Source organism: Artemia sp. Qi Xiang Cuo, chromosome 12 (genome assembly GCF_049724085.1).
Source record: "Artemia sp. Qi Xiang Cuo chromosome 12, ASM4972408v1, whole genome shotgun sequence".
NCBI lineage: Eukaryota > Metazoa > Arthropoda > Branchiopoda > Anostraca > Artemiidae > Artemia > Artemia sp. Qi Xiang Cuo.
Window position 1 is genome coordinate 3,968,250 of NC_142805.1, and position 15,783 is coordinate 3,984,032.

General features: G+C 35.2%; 2 protein-coding genes across 5 annotated transcripts in view; both read left to right on the forward strand.

The window, feature by feature from the left end:
• Positions 1-15,783, forward strand: part of sll (adenosine 3'-phospho 5'-phosphosulfate transporter 1) — a 242,696-nt gene that overhangs the window by 195,520 nt on the left and 31,393 nt on the right. Inside the window, exon 1 of one of the 4 annotated variants that reach the window (XM_089097480.1) lies at positions 1,365-1,411. The exons of 2 other annotated variants lie outside the window; for them this stretch is intronic. The gene's annotated coding sequence lies outside the window, so the exon portion shown is untranslated. Of the gene's footprint in view, positions 1-1,364; positions 1,412-9,702; positions 9,754-15,783 lie in introns of those variants that run through there. One more of the 4 variants, XM_089097481.1, reaches the window with a different exon arrangement.
• Positions 1,356-15,783, forward strand: part of LOC148945672 (cytosolic 5'-nucleotidase 3-like) — an 81,456-nt gene continuing 67,028 nt past the window's right edge. Inside the window, exon 1 of the mRNA XM_089097485.1 lies at positions 1,356-1,411. The gene's annotated coding sequence lies outside the window, so the exon portion shown is untranslated. The remainder of the gene's footprint in view (positions 1,412-15,783) is intronic.

The following is a 15,783-nucleotide window of genomic DNA, read 5'->3' on the forward strand; positions in this document are numbered from 1 at the left end:
TATTTTATTTGGAAATGGTTATCCAATTAGTTTAATAAATTCTGTAATTGCAAAACGCATTAAAAGATTATCAGATAGTAACACAGAAAACACAAATCAAACGGGAAATTCAGTTTATTTTGGTCTTCTATACGTTAAAAGGGTTTCAGACCACATTTAAAAAAATCTAAGAAAAAAATAATATTTACACTTACTATATAGATCCAGAAAACCTATCAGGTCCCAAATTTATCAAGGTAAGGACCCTATCCCAATAGGTGAAACCTCCAGTGTCTGCATAATTCCTTGTTTGTGTGGTCTTTGGTATATCGGAAAAACTGATCAGCGACTCACGGATAAATTAACTCAGCACTCTAGTTCAATTAATAATACACTTAAGAAGCGAAAAAAAAACAGAAAATTTTGACTCTACCGTTGCAGAGTACATATTTGAAAACACAGACCATACTATTTTGTTTAATCAAGTTAGCCCTATTGACAAAGGTATTGTCCAGCACTACAGGGAAGCTGTTGAAATTTGCAAATACCAACATTTAGTTCTAGCTTTAAGCAGAGATTCCGGTGATTTAAGATTAAACGAGTCATATTTCGGTTTTCTCAAAAGAGAACCCGATACTTTAGTAATCTCTGAAATAAACCTTGAACCACTTTCCCAGTCATATAATCAAACACATGAACAACCCTTTAGATCTCAAAGGATGTCTGCAAGAAATGCAATAATAAAAATCCAAAATCAGATTACTTAGTTCTCCAACTTATTTAATTGCTGGTTCATTTTGTTTTTGAGTGTATGAATTGTTTTCTTTTCTTTTATTCCCCAGTTGTTCGTTAGTATCCGTCGATGGAAGTTCATAATTTTTTCGATTTTGTGCAAATCGCTGATATTGGCGAAGAACTCCCTTTTATGGTTGTTTGGTGTTTGGTTTTAATTCTTGTAATTTCCGGCTTTTATTGAATTTTTTGGTTTTTGGTTTTTTGGTTCTTTTGACGACTTTCCGTGTTTGTTTTTTGTTGTTGTTTTTCTTGAGCACTTTCCTTGGATACATTATTTCGTTTCGTGCTGAAGAAGAGAGGCGTTTGTCCTTTCGAAATGTTCGCTTTGTTGTGTTTTTTCAGTATTTTAATTTGGCCTTTAAAAACCCCATTTTTGCTCGTTTTTTCTGCCTTAATGTTCAGGTAAATGTGGATTAAAAAATTATCTAAGTCTGGCTTACTTTTAGTCTCTTTTTCAAGGGGTCAGGCTTTCTTTCTTTCTTATTTATATTTTTTTCTGGCCTATCGGGGCAAAACACTGTCAGGCTTATTTGGCTTGTTTTTTCAAAGAATCTCGCGCATGTTTTGTCTCAAGCTCTGGCAACATTGTTTTTGTTGGATTAAAAAAATAAATAGGCCTAATCTAGGCCTTTAAAATGTATGTTATTTACTCTTTTTTTGAAATTGCTTTTAAAGAGGAAAAGTGAAAAAATATTCCTGGTATTTTTATTATTTACAAAGGTTATATAGCCTGAAAACTATAATAGAAGTTATTTGGTTCAAATTACCCTAGGCCTACTCAATCTGTTTTCAATAATGCTAACTAGCCTACTCTATGTATATTATTAATTTAAAAGTGGGCCAAAATAACAAAAGAAAGCAAAGAATTGCACCATAAAGAAAATAAAGTTAATATATAGGCTACAATATTTGTTCATTAGATGAAAAGGAGAGTGTTGAAAGTGAAGTAGGCCTAGTGTACACTTAGTAATGGTAAAGGTAAGTAAAACAGAATTTGTAACTTACCATAGTTTCCAGAATTTTACAGGCTTTCTCTCTGAATTGTAAAAGTACTAAACTGATAGCCTACCCATTTTTCTGACAATGCACTGTTCCCCTGATGGTGCCAGATGCAAGGCCATGCCCAGATGGGAGGGGGCTTAACCCCCCCCCTCCACCCCCCTGATGTTTGTTTTACGTATAAAGACATAACAAAAATGGATATAAGCAAATTTTGTGTGCATATTATGAGTCTTTTGTGTAACCCCCCTCCCCCTGAAAAAATCTTTGAGTAAAACCCCTCCAAAAAAATAAATCCCGGGTATGGCCTTGCTGAAATGGGACCACAAGATAGACTACCTAGCATGCATACAACAATAAAAGAAAGCAATGCATATCTTAATTTATAATAGCCTATGTAGTATGTTTCTACTGATTAGATTATAGTGTTTCATTCCATTGCTATTCTCATTTTAAGTAATATTTTAATCACATAGCCTACTAGGCAGGGGTGTAATTTTCTATGGAGCAGGGGGGCAACTACCCCTCCCAGACCTTGGTTTGCCTTCCCCATACCCTAGTTTGCCCCCAGCTGAAATTTAGTTTCTTCCAAAGTCTTGAATGCATAATTCAAGCATCAACCAAAACAGATCAGTTTTTTAGTTAATATTTATCTTTATAGTAATATAAAGTACCTTTATAGTACTTTTATAGTATTAAACAGTACCTTTATGGTACCTAATGGCTTATTATTTTACTTTTTACTGTCATTTTCACTTGATTATGGAAAATTGTCTCCAACTTTGCCCCCCCCCCCAGAATTTTAATGAAAGTATGCTACTGCTATTAGGAAGATAAGTTGGTAAATATTGAGCAGTTCATATCCATAGTGGCAAATAATAATATCCTTCTATATTTTTTGGATATAAAAATGGATTATAACATTTGTTTCAAACTTACTATCAAACAGTTTGCGATAACAAACTGCAAGTAAGGAGCAACCCAGCTCAATTGTAACCAAAACTCTAAAAAATTGAATTTTGATACCAATAGATACATCAAAAGAATCAGATTTTTATGCTGATCTAAATATATAAGTTTTGTGAAGTTTAGTCTTACCCATCAAAAGCTATAAGCCTGAGAAAATTCACAGTATTTTCACAAAAAGAGGGAAGCACCCCCTTAAAGTCATAGAATCTTAATGAGCATCACACTACTAGATTCAGCCAATCAGAAAATCCTGCTGTAGAGGTTTCAAGTTCCTATTGGCAAAAATGTGGAATTTTGTATTTTTTGCCAGAAGAAAGATCATGGGTACATGTTTATTTGTTTTATTATTCCCAGGGGTGATTGTATCAACCCAGTGGTCCTAGAAGTGGGCAAGAGGGTTCATTTGAACAGAAATTAAAAGCTCTAGTGCTGTTTTTAAGAGACCAAAAAGCTAGAGGGCAATTAGGCCCTGCCCACACTCATTTTTTTCCCAAAGTCACCAGATCAATATTTTGAGATAGCCATTTTGTTCAACATCATTGAAATTCTAATAAATATGTCTCTGAGGACATCTTAATCCCCAACAGTCCCTGGGGGAAGGACTGCAAGTTTTGAGCTTAGCCTGTTGTTTACAGTTGATTATTAGTATGTTTTCAAGGGGGATTTTGGTCTGGTGGGGGGGAGTCTTGGGGCCCAGGGGGAGGAGTTTTTGTGGGAGGATCTTTCCAGTGAAGAATTCTTTATGGGGAACAAGAAATTTCCTTGGAGAGGGTGGCAATTTTATCAGCATTATTCAAAATATGACCAGAAATTAAATAGAAAAAATAATTTTTTTTTCAACTGAAAGTAAGGAGCAACATTAAAACTTAAAACAAACAGAAATTATTATATATATATGAGGTGCAACAATCTCAAGTAATGATTTTATTAAACCCAGGCTCCTGCAACCAAAAAGCAATGTAGGCACAAGCAATAACAATACTAAAGCAAAGTAATTATAATATAATATCAAACACTACATTCCCTTCTTTTAGCCTTGAACAACATGATTCATGGGTATACCATTTTTTTGCCATACCATGCTAGGGCAAAATATCACTAAGAATTTATATGCCTCATGAGAAGGTGCTAGGCTTGCTTCTCTAATGTTTACTCTAGGTACACATAACAGTTATGCACTAATTAATTCTACTCTCACACTTACACTCAAACTTTTATTAACAAAATACCAGAAGGCACTAGGCTCACTTCCCTGGTGTATACTCTGGGTATACGCAGTGCCTACTTCCACTGCACATAGGCCAACTATTTACAGATCCAATCTCTTTGGTGGGATGATCACTCTTCCAGACAGTGTTCTGGCACCAGCTTGGGAACCAGGTGCTGCTTCACATAACTGAACTGGGGATTCTTTCTAAGGTAGCTATGGGGTAGTAAGGGTGCTTAATGCATTTGTTAAGACATACTGGATTTATACACAGTCTCACATTTCCATTCTTCTTTTTGATCATTGAGTTGACCCACTCTGTGGCCTCAGTGACTTTTTCAATAACTCTATAACATAGAGTAACTCTCAATAACTCTCTTTCCATTCTGATAAGTTCTTTCTGGAGTTTGTCTTTTAATTCCTCTAGTACCCTTCAAACTGGGTAAATGGTAGGTATGGACCCATCTTTTAGATGGATGTTGCATTCACCCTCAAAGCCAATACCTTTGAAGATGCTTTTGTACTCATTAGCTACACTAGTTTTTTTGGAGTTGACATTTAGTACAGTTTGACTAGGTTCAAGCCTATGCTTGATCAATACCCCATGATTGGAGTTGAATCTGAATCCACAATGCAGAATTTGTGAGCTGCCCTTGGATACTGTTTGTGGCTGCAGGTAAGATCACAAGTGCCAATGACAGGGATCCTAGCTCCACAGTAGCTGGTTAGCCATTGGTTTGTTAGTTGTAGATTTGTTGGTTTGTTAGTTGTCCAGCTTGTTAAAAACATTATTGGGAATAACAGTGGCTTGAGCTCCTTTGTCAATTTTAAAGTTGATAGAGAGCTGGTTGTTTAACGTCAATGGATCAAGGGCTTCATCTTTGCCACTGTCTTTTCCAATGGCATACAGGAAAACTGTTTCTTCATCATCAACTGCAGCTCAATGCAACTGTTTCTTCATCAATGGCACTCACAATTTTGTTACTACAACAGACCCTGGCAAGGTGGTTTGGCTTTCTGTATTGAGTGCAGATTTTTCTTTTTGCTGGTCATGCATGATCTGTATATGGTTCATCCAAAAAATAGCGTTCTTTACCCTTGGGGGAAGGGGTTATTGGTTGGAGCTTTCTGATTTTTGGCACTGTTCTGGCTTGTACCATGTATGATTCCATCAACTTTCTGCTTGATGGGTATTGGTTTGCTTCCATTAAATGATTTCAGCTGAGCCTGGTTGTTTCATGGGTTCTACACCTTGACACTGCACTATCTAGGGCTAATGAGTCCCCTTCTCTGAACAACTTGTCTCAAATGGCTTGATTTCTAATTTCACAGACAATTTGGTCCCAAATTTTGTTGATGTATCTTTCAATAGTTTTGTTTTCTAGCTGGTCCCTCTTTTGAAAGATGTATCTTACAAACATAGTGTTCTTCTTTGGGCTTGCATAATCCTTAAAGTGTTTGATAAGGGATTCAACTTTATTGACTTTATCCTTTTCTAATTTAAAAGTATTAAAAATCTCTCTGCCCTTTTCTACCATCCAAATGAGAAGGTAGGTACACTGCTATTTTTCAGTTTTATCTGCCAGTGGTATTATAAGCATAAACCAAGCATGCTGTTCAAACCAATTCCATTCGTCTGCTAAGGAGGTGGCATCCCACTTGATGGATGGCTGTTGGACTTCCATAATAGTATTAAATTACAATGCCAAATCCCACTTCTGACACCATGCAACAATCTTGAGTAATGAGTTTATTTAACCCAGGCTCCTACAACAATCAACAATATAAGTGCAAGTACAGCACAAGCAATAACAATACTAAACCTCAAGCAAAGTAATTATAATAAAATATCAAACACAACATGAGGGGGTTTGCCCCTTGTGAATACCTTGCTCCTTATGCTAAAGTTTATTTTAGTACTTTCAAAAGAGCCATTTGTTCTTATTGAACATCCTTTGTGATTCAGGGGCAATTCTTAAAGAATTCAAACAAAATCTGAACTTTAGCATAAAGAGTGAGGTATTGACAAGGGGGTAAACCCCCTCATACATGAAGATTTCTGTTCATTTTAAGTTTTATTGTTGCTCCTTACTTTCAGTTGAAAAAGCTTGTTTGTTTTTTTTTAATTTAATTTCATTATAAATCCATTTTGTTAAAGTTGTATAATTCACAAACATTGGTTTGTCAAGATTCAGTTGAATAAAAAAACTAAAAACAAATTCATTACGTTTTCTTCTTATTCTGTGAGGCTTCTTAAAAACTGTTGTTTCACCTATATGTAAAAAAAATATCAAGTGGACAGAAGAAGCATGGTGGATAGGAAAATGCAGAAAATATTTTGAAGTTTTATCCAACTTAATTGCAACAAATAAAGGGTTGCTGATTATATAACTTTAACAAAATGGATTTTATAAGGACATTGTAAGTTTGAAACCAATATTTCTCCCTTTTTGCACCAAAAACATAGAAAGCAATTATCATTTTCAAGGGTCCAAAAAAGACTTAAAACTGAATTTGCAAGAAAAACAATTATTATATTCAGAAACAGCATAAAAAATGGCATCTAGTGGTATGTTTTCTTTATGTGTAGGTCAGTAACATGAACTGCTCAATATTTAGAGATAAGTCTGCAAACCAAGATTTGAATATTGGAAGCTAAAGTGATGACTCTAGTCAAATATAGTTCTGATGCTTGGGTTCTACAAAAACACGGGAAGATTTGCTAGATGTTTTCCAGAGAAATTGTCTACAGATTGTTGTGGGTACATGACTGACTGACCACATTTCTAACAGTAGGCTATACAAAAACTATGGTTCAATCCTGATTTCTAAGGCTATAATGAGACAAAGGTTGAGATGGCTAGGGCAACTTCTGCAGATAAAGGATGACAGATTGCCAAGAAATGTCGTTTTTGGCCAGCTGTCTAGGGCTAAACAGAAAGCATACTCTCCACAGTTGGGGTGGGAGGTTGTTGTAAAGAGAATTTTTAAGGAAAATGGGAACTTTCTGAGAGGGTGTAAAGAGAGGGGCTTTGAATAGATTGGGATGGAGGTGGAGAGTGCTTAGCCATGTTGGTCCATGTTGGTCTTAGGCGGCTTGGTGCTGTGGTGAGTTGTTAGAAGTAGTAGCCTAGTAGTTGTAATATTGCAAACAGTCACTTAGGTAAACTGCATTTTACCAGGTCAAAAGCATGAGAAATCCAGTCGACAAAGAAAATATGATTTATCACAAGATCCAAAGCAACAGAGTTACACTTTATAAGGGTTGCATATAGGATCATCAAAGGAACTAGGGTGCCCACTTGTAGAAAACAGCCTTGATGTTTGGGAAGAGTTGAAAAAAAAGAAATGTAATGGCATTATTATTTTTGTTTTTTTAATGTTTCCCTTAGAATATTTTCTAAAATGCAATTTTGCCAATGTAATTGCCTCCCCTGAATAGGGGAGGGGGAGGTTTTTTTTTAAAAAGATTTGCTGTTTTTTTTTTTAATTAAGTTTATTTGGAACAGTGACCCTACTGTTGATGAGAAATAAGCACAGATGGTAATTGTTATGACACAGATGGTAATTGTTACGGTAAAAGTCCCATTAGAAATACTGAATAGAATGTTGTTGGATTTTTTTTGCTTCTGGTCTTTATATCTTGTTGTCCTATTTTCAATCATTCAGGAACTTTATGTTTCACAAGCTGATTGTATTTAAAAATGGAACAAAATGAACCTTTCTTATGTAAAAATTTCTAGTTGGTGAAATGATGCTACTGGGCAAAGGCTGATCAAGATTGATTGATTTTTGGTAGACTTAAACATAATATTTGTAGATTAAAATTCATAAAAATGTGTTTTCTTTTTTTTTACCCAAATGAAACCACAGTGTTGAAATCTATCTGGATGCATGAACTTTCCTGTGGTTGCTGTGTTAATTTGTTTCTGTTGCAGTTGTATGACCCTACTTAGTATTTCAGTATAGTGTTTACTCAAATATAGGGCTAGTATTTAGGACTGCTGTTATTTGGTAAAAGAATGCCATTAAATTCCAAATAGAGGAAAATTAATGTAGTAAGCAATTTCCATAAATCTCTTATCAGAAAAATAGCCAAATAGAGGCTTATGTATACAGAATGTTGATAAGATATTGCTCAGTAGACTGTTATTAAGGTTGGACAAATTTCCTTTAATTATATAGCTTAGTTCTTTATCTAGCCCAATTAGGGGTAGTGGGCTAGGAAGAAAATTGTAATGACAGTGATTAATATATTGGGAAAAAGCAATGAATAAGGAACTCAATGACAAATTTATTTTTCCCCTGTCTGATTTCTGTCCAATAACCAAAATTAACTATTTTTTCTTGGTAGACCCATCCCAGATAAACAACACATTGAACTTATGAATTTAGTTTTTTGGTATGAGGCTTTTTTGATTTTTTTTTCATTTTTAGTTATTAATTAAATCAAAATTTATATTCATCTTTATACATGAAAAACAAGGAAAAAACCATGAACATTGTTTTACAAAAGCCCCACTGTGTTGAAAATCCAAAATAATGTCCTATTATTTACCATGAAATATGAAAACTAACTGACTTTCAAGATGAAAGGACAGGGCACAATTTAGTTCATATAAAATTGTTGGAAATTTTACAGTCGTACAGTATATAAAATGTTTACTCAAAGGGCTTTTATCTGTCATAGCTTGGAAATTTATAGTTTTACTTGGAATTACGTTTTAGGCAGCTTCAACTCGGCTTGTTCACTTCTGATGTTGACACAATTTTTTGATTAAGCTGATATAAATTACTTAATGTTCATTATTAGTTCATTAGTTGGTTGAATCTTGATGGTGAGATGATTGTTTGGACTTTGAATGGAAGAGTGATTTATTTCCTTTTTTTTTTTTTCTCCTCTCTTTTTGTGAATGTTGTGAGTTGTGTTGGGTTGTTTACTGGATGTTTCTCAAGTTCCCACTCTTTTTTTTTACCTGTTTTTGTTCGAGGGGTGGGAGAGGGAGGCGAGTGAAATTATTTATTTGTTTTTGGGTTGGGTTTTATTAGGGTCTGAGGAAATAAAAGATAATGAAAGAAAATATTATATTCTTTTTTTGGGTTTTTGTCCGGCATGCAGTAATACATTGGGTTGTGTTTTGTAAATAAGAAGTTTGTTTGTTTATTTATTGTAATCCGTTTTGTAAATAATAAAAATAATTATTATTAGTTCATCAAAAGATTCAAATAATTAAAGAGAGGCAACATGCATCTTTATCTGAATCCTATTTTTGATACCTGTTACTGGTTTGTTCCCAGTCTTTATTGAAAAGTCTACAAGACACGTCATTAAAAGTTATTTGGGGTAAATTATTAGTCTGACAAAAGATCTGAAACGCTAAATATGGTCAAATGCCCTGTTGTTACATGCAGGAATAAATCCAGTTCACTGGTGTGATCGGGGGGGGGGGGGGTCCCCTAGGGTTCAAAATTGGCTTTTTTGGATTACTTCCATTGAAAAGTGCCCTTTCTGGGTGTTTTAGTGAATTTATAAAAAAAAAACAATGGCACCCCTCTAGATTTTAAAAGTACATTTGCCCCCGGCCTTTAAATTTTTGGCTAATGATCCCACAGATCCAAAAAAGATATAAAGACTACATTTTATCAGTAAATATGATTGACTCTATTAAGAAAAGCTTGTATAAAAAAAACACTTTGTATTTTTGCCAGGCTATGTTTTTCTTTTTTTTTTGTCAGAACAAATCCATTTTCAGGTAGTTTGCCTGTTTTGCTTTGCCTGAAAATCTCTGCTTTTGCAAAGCCCTGTAAGTATTTTGTTTTGTTCTGTGTTAATATGTACCCTATTTCTCTCTTCAAATTTATTTGTGAAAACTTTGTCACTGAAAATTGAAAACTGCTGAGCAAGGTCTTGGTAAGTATGCAGGTAAAGACGGCTGTTCCGGCCCAGTTCGCTCTCAGATTCTTGTGATGTTAACTATTTTCCCTGTAGTTTCAAATGTTTTAGAAGTGCCCTAAACTAGGCAGTAAAAAGATATTACTTTTAAGATGCTCACTTCATTGTAATTTAGCCCCTTCCCCTCCCACTTATATTTTTGCCCCTAGAATTTTAAAAGAACATATTTTTTGTTGTTAGGTTTTCAAAATCTCCAGGGAGGGGAGCTCCCTCAAGCCTATGTGCATGCAAACGTCTAATGTTTTCATCAGTTTTTCTGTTTTTACCCCTCCCCCTCCCTTGAAATGAATTCCTATGTGTCTTTGTGTGCCTGGTTTGTATTTGTATATACTTCCAATTTGTAGTTTTTGTAGGATTTGATATTCCAGCATTACATAGCCAGGTCTTATCTAAAATAGCTATCTGGGAAATTTCTTATTATTGCATGAAATATAAGGCATTGATATTTATGATATTCTAAATATCTTAGCATGACAGGACCAAAGCTCCCACTTATTGGGCAATCAGTGTTACCTCTGCTGTTGGGAAAATCCTAGAAGGTATTGTAAATGCTGCCATTCTCAAATATCTGGCCACAAATGACCTATCAAAACATCAACATGGATTCCAACCAGGTAGATCAGTTGAAACAAATGTGAATGACCAGTATAATTATATAATTGAGCTCCTTGACCAAAGTTTCCCAGTTGATTTGGTTCTGCTAGACTTTGCTAAAGCCTTTTTTTTCTTTTTTTTGTGCTTTCCTGGCAGGAATGTTATGTATGTTATGTATTTTGTTTTTAAATATAAATAACTGAAACTGAAACCTTCAATAAAGTCTGTCATCAAAGGCCCCATTTGAAACTGAAGGCAATAGCTATGAAAGAGGGTGTAGTGGACTGGATTTTGTCTTTCTTGAAGGGAAGAAAGTAGCGGGTCAGAATTTTTGGTGAAGGTGGTGCAGTTTTGTATTCTGAAATAGCAGAGATCCTAAGTGGGGTGCCTCAAGGAACGGTTTTGGGACCTACACTTTTCAATATCTAAATTAGCGGCGCTCCAAAAAACGTGACTAATAAACTAAGCCTATATGCTGGTGGCTCAAAACTTATTGGTCCCATTGACACACAGCAGGGTGGAGCCTCAATAGTGTCTGATGTAGATTGCTTTTGCAAATAGGCCTATATATGAAGACTCTAGTTTAATGTTGAAAAGTGCAAGGTTTTCCATTTTGGAGGAAATAACCCACGATGGCAATATTCAATGCTATCAAATTCTGGTGACAGACAACTGATTTTCGAGAGTACCTCAGATAGAGATTTGGGGGTTGTTGTGGATGAAAACCTCAAATTCAACTGCCACACCCGTGCTACAGAAGCAGGGGCAAACCAGGCTCTTGGTATCATTAAGCAAACAATCACTAGTAGATCCCCAGCATTAGTGACTAAACTCTATAAAAGCCTGGTGAGACCTAGATTTGATTGTGTGCCGCCACACCAATTAATAAAACAGAACAGACAGCTCTCGAATCTGTTCAATGACGAACGACAAAATGCGTAAAGTGTCTCAAAGATAAAGAGTATGGATGTCGACTGAAACTGCCAACTCGTGACATACCACCGATGCAGAAGCGATATGATAATGACCTGTAAGTCACTCAAGTCTGACGACAAAGATAAATTTGAATCCGCCTGGTCGTCAAGTACCAGAGGTTATTCAGCAAAGCTGTTCCGCAAGCGTGCCAAGACAAGAAAAAGAAAAAATTGCTTCTACAATCAAATCGTAGGTCTGTGGAATGGCATAAGCGGAAGACGGTGGGATCTACAACAATTGATAGTTTCAAATCAATTCTTGACAAAGACTAGGCGACAATACCATGGCTCACTCAACTGGGATGCAGAAGATGTTCCGCGGCCCCATCATCACTAACTGGCATACACTGGATTCGTCCATATCGCTAGCAAGTGCGATTTAAGGTAATTTAAGGTTTTAATGGGAAAGCTGTTAATGCAGACGTAGTGTAACTGATATCATAACAGGAAGCTAGGTTTACGTTTCTGGTTCTGTTTAGTTCTTGTTCAGTTTAGGCATCATTGTCATCTACCATTAGTTACACTTATCCGTAGTTAAGAGGGAGGGGGTCCGAAATCCCAAAGAAGGAAGCTCCAGGCAACCATTTTTACCTTTCTGGTGAAGATCCTTTCATCAGTCTTTGAGAGGTGTTCTCTCCCCCTCCCTTTGTGAATATATGATTTTGCAAAGAACAACCACCAAATAATGTAGATGAAGATTGAAATCAGAAACACATTTGAAAACAGCACATGTCCTCCATTTGCTTGGAGCACATTGGAGCCCTAATATTTTTATGATTGTTTCTGGAAATCCTTGTGTTGTCCCTAGGCCTATAGTTCACCTGTTTATGGGGTTTTAATCAAATCTGTAACAAAGTGTTGATAAGTGTATCCAGAGACTATTTCTATAACTTGAAAATACAAACTAAAATCTGTAGCCTCCCTGTTTCATCATTCATATTCTTCGTCATTTGGCGATTTAAATAACCACTCACTGACCCTATCACATTCAATGAAAGTTTCATAATAAATATATGCTTTTGAGAAAGCTGTGTCAATCACGAGATCTTGATGATCTACTACTATTAAATAAAAAAAGATTTCTTTTTGAACGAAAGTAAGGAGCAACATTAAAGCTTGAAATGTACAGATTTTATTTAAGGGGGGCTGCCTCTCTTCAATCCCTCGCTCGTTATCCTTGAGTTTTTTAACGCTTTAAAACCGCTTCTTATTCCAAGTAAACTGCCCATATGTTTCAGCAGTTGCTCTTAAAGATTTGGGACAAGAAGTCAAACGTTAACGCAAAGAGCGAGGGATTGGGGAACGGACAACCCCTCTCATACGGAATGATTTCTTTTCATTTTGAGCTTTAATGTTGGTCTTTACTTTCAGGGTTTTTTTCAATTTAATTTCTGATTGTTTTTCAAACCTTGCTGGGAAATCCCCATTCGTGGAAAAACATTTCCGGGAAATTCCCCCCCCCCCCCCAACATTTCTCCCGCTGATAACTCCTCCACTTAAAATTTCTCCCGTGTATACCCCACCCTGAAAATTTCCCACCGGACAATTCCATTTTGAACAAAAAAAAAAAAAAACAAAGAAATAAATGCGAATGCGTGACCTTGCTTTTCAATAAAAAAAATCCACATTTGTGTAGATAGGGGCTTCAAACCTCTACAACAGGATTCTCTGACGTTTAAATATATTGCATACATATGTTTAAATAAACTGAAACTTTGTGTATAACTGGGAAGTGATAAACTATGCAATTTAAAATCGTAAAAACACAGCTATTGGTGGCATTCACTGTTGTGAATTCCCGTTTTTAGGCTCCCTGCAAAGTAATCATTTTGCAATATTCTACGCAGATTCCAAACAATTTTCAGGACAAGTGCATTTCTTCTAAACTTCTTATTATTAGTAATCTATTAGGCACTTTCAATTACACATGGAATTACACAAGCTTGAGGCATGAATATACAGTGTGGTATCACGTGGACATTGCAAAAAAGCTGGCAAACCTTTACCTATAAAGTGCCCAATCATGTTTGAAACAATACTCAAGGTTGTACAAGACAATAATACTGTTTTTTTTTGCTATTGTTATCAATTGCACAAGGAATTTCACAAGAATATGCAGCGAAGCTTCACGTGTACATTTTAAAAAAAAGCTGGCAACCCATAGAGTGGTCCAACATGTTTTGAGAGTATGGTCATGTTGTATAAGACAACCAGACTAGGTTTTTGTTATTGATATCAACTGTACAAGAATGTGCAGCGTAGCTTCACGTGCACATTTTAAAAAAGCTGGCAACCTATAAAGTGGTCCAACATGATTTGAGAGTATAGTCGAAATTATATAACTCAACCAGAATGGTTTTTGAGGCAACATCCGTTTTTTAGACGCAAATCAGAGACAGCGGAGGTTGCTCAATATACGATAACTTGATTGGTGATTGGTTACAAATAAAAGGAGTGATTTTTTATTCGTCCTTGAGATTTTGTATAAAATGCTCATACCTTACGATTAAATTTTCATAATGATTTAACATATCATGGATATTACACTAAATATTATTGACGTTGAAGTTATGCCTACTTCGATTTTTAATGTGAGTACAGCTTAGTAAATTTCTTAATTTATTTCCAAATAGAATAATTTTACCATCTCTCCAGTAAATTCAAATTTCAGGGGCATACCCCTCCCCCCAACAATACAAACTACAATATGATGATTATAGTCGCTAGAAAACGTAAAATACGCTACTTTTTCTAATATGTAAACCTAATCCCCCTCCCCTCCTCTGTTTACGAGTTTAATTCTTTAGAAATAGTTATTTCGTTCAAAATATCACTTCCCATTATCAAAAATAGAGTTTCCGGTCTAAAAGCATCTGTGTATAATCCTGTTAGCAAGAGGGGCAATTTCAAAACACCTTTTGCATGTGTATTATCTGAAAGTATTAATAGCACATGTTTATGGATAGCGGCAAGGGTTTCCTTGACATAGAGATTCTTTTTATGGTCAAATTAAACGTGAGTAAAGCCTTTAAAATGCGAAGCATAAGTGATCTTTGAACAATGTTGTCAATTTAAGATATGGTCTAACGTTATAGTATACTAAAAAATTGATATTAAAATCGTTAATTAAAGAATACTACACTAAACTCAGAATCGACTTTACGGGGTAATTTATATTATGGGAAGATGTTTTTGAAATCCCCCTCCCCCAAACTCAAAATTTTCCAAATTTTACTTTAGAACCTTTTTTTTAATATTTCTAAAGCACTAATAGATATAGCGTTACAAATATCAGGATCGACTTTAGGGGGATAATATATATTATGGGAAGGTGTTTTTGAATCCCCCTTCCCCCCAAACTCAAAATTTTCCAAAATTTTACTTTAGAAGCTTTTTTTTAAATATTTCTAAAGTGCTAATAGATATAGCGTTACAAATATCATAGGGGGATAATTTCTATTATGGGAAGATGTTTTTGAAATCCCCCTTCCCCCCAAACTCAAAATTTTCCAAAATTTTACTTTAGAACCTGTTTTAAATATTTCTTAAGTGCTAATAGATATAGCGTTACACATATCAGAATCGGCTTTAGGGGATAATTTATATTACGGGAAGATGTTTTTGAAATTCACCTTCCCCCAAACTCAAAATTTTACTTTAGAACCTGTTTTAAATATTTTTTAAGTGCTAATAGATATAGCGTTACAAATATCAGAATTGAATTTAGGGGATAATTTATATTATGGGAAGATGTTCTTGAAATCCCCCTTCTCCCCAAACTCAAAATTTTCCAAAATTTTACTTTAGAACCTGTTTTAAATATTTCTTAAGTGCTAATAGATATAGCGTTACAAATATTAGAATCGGCTTTAGGGGGTAATTTATATTATGGGAAGATGTTTTTGAAATCCCCCTTTCCCCCAAACTCAAAATTTTCCAAAATTCTACTTTAGAAACTTTTTTTTAATATTTCTAAAGCACTAATAGATAGAGCGTTACAAACATCAGAAACAACTTTAGAGGGCAATTTATCTGTAAAAGAGGGGTCATTATTTCAATCTAAAATTTTCTTCTTTTTTAAGGAGGAGGAAGATTCCTACAATTACTCCCCCCTGAAAAGAGAGCAAGATGGAACGATACCACATCGATGCAAGCTGCAAGGCCTTCCATCATCAGATATGCTAGTTCCATTGCTCTAGAACAGCCAATGACCACACAACTTTTAATGCCAGGAGCCTCTCATGCCAGTGTCAGCTCTGCGCAAACCTCTATGCAACCTGGCAGAAAATTCAAGAGGGATTGGATGGCTTCTC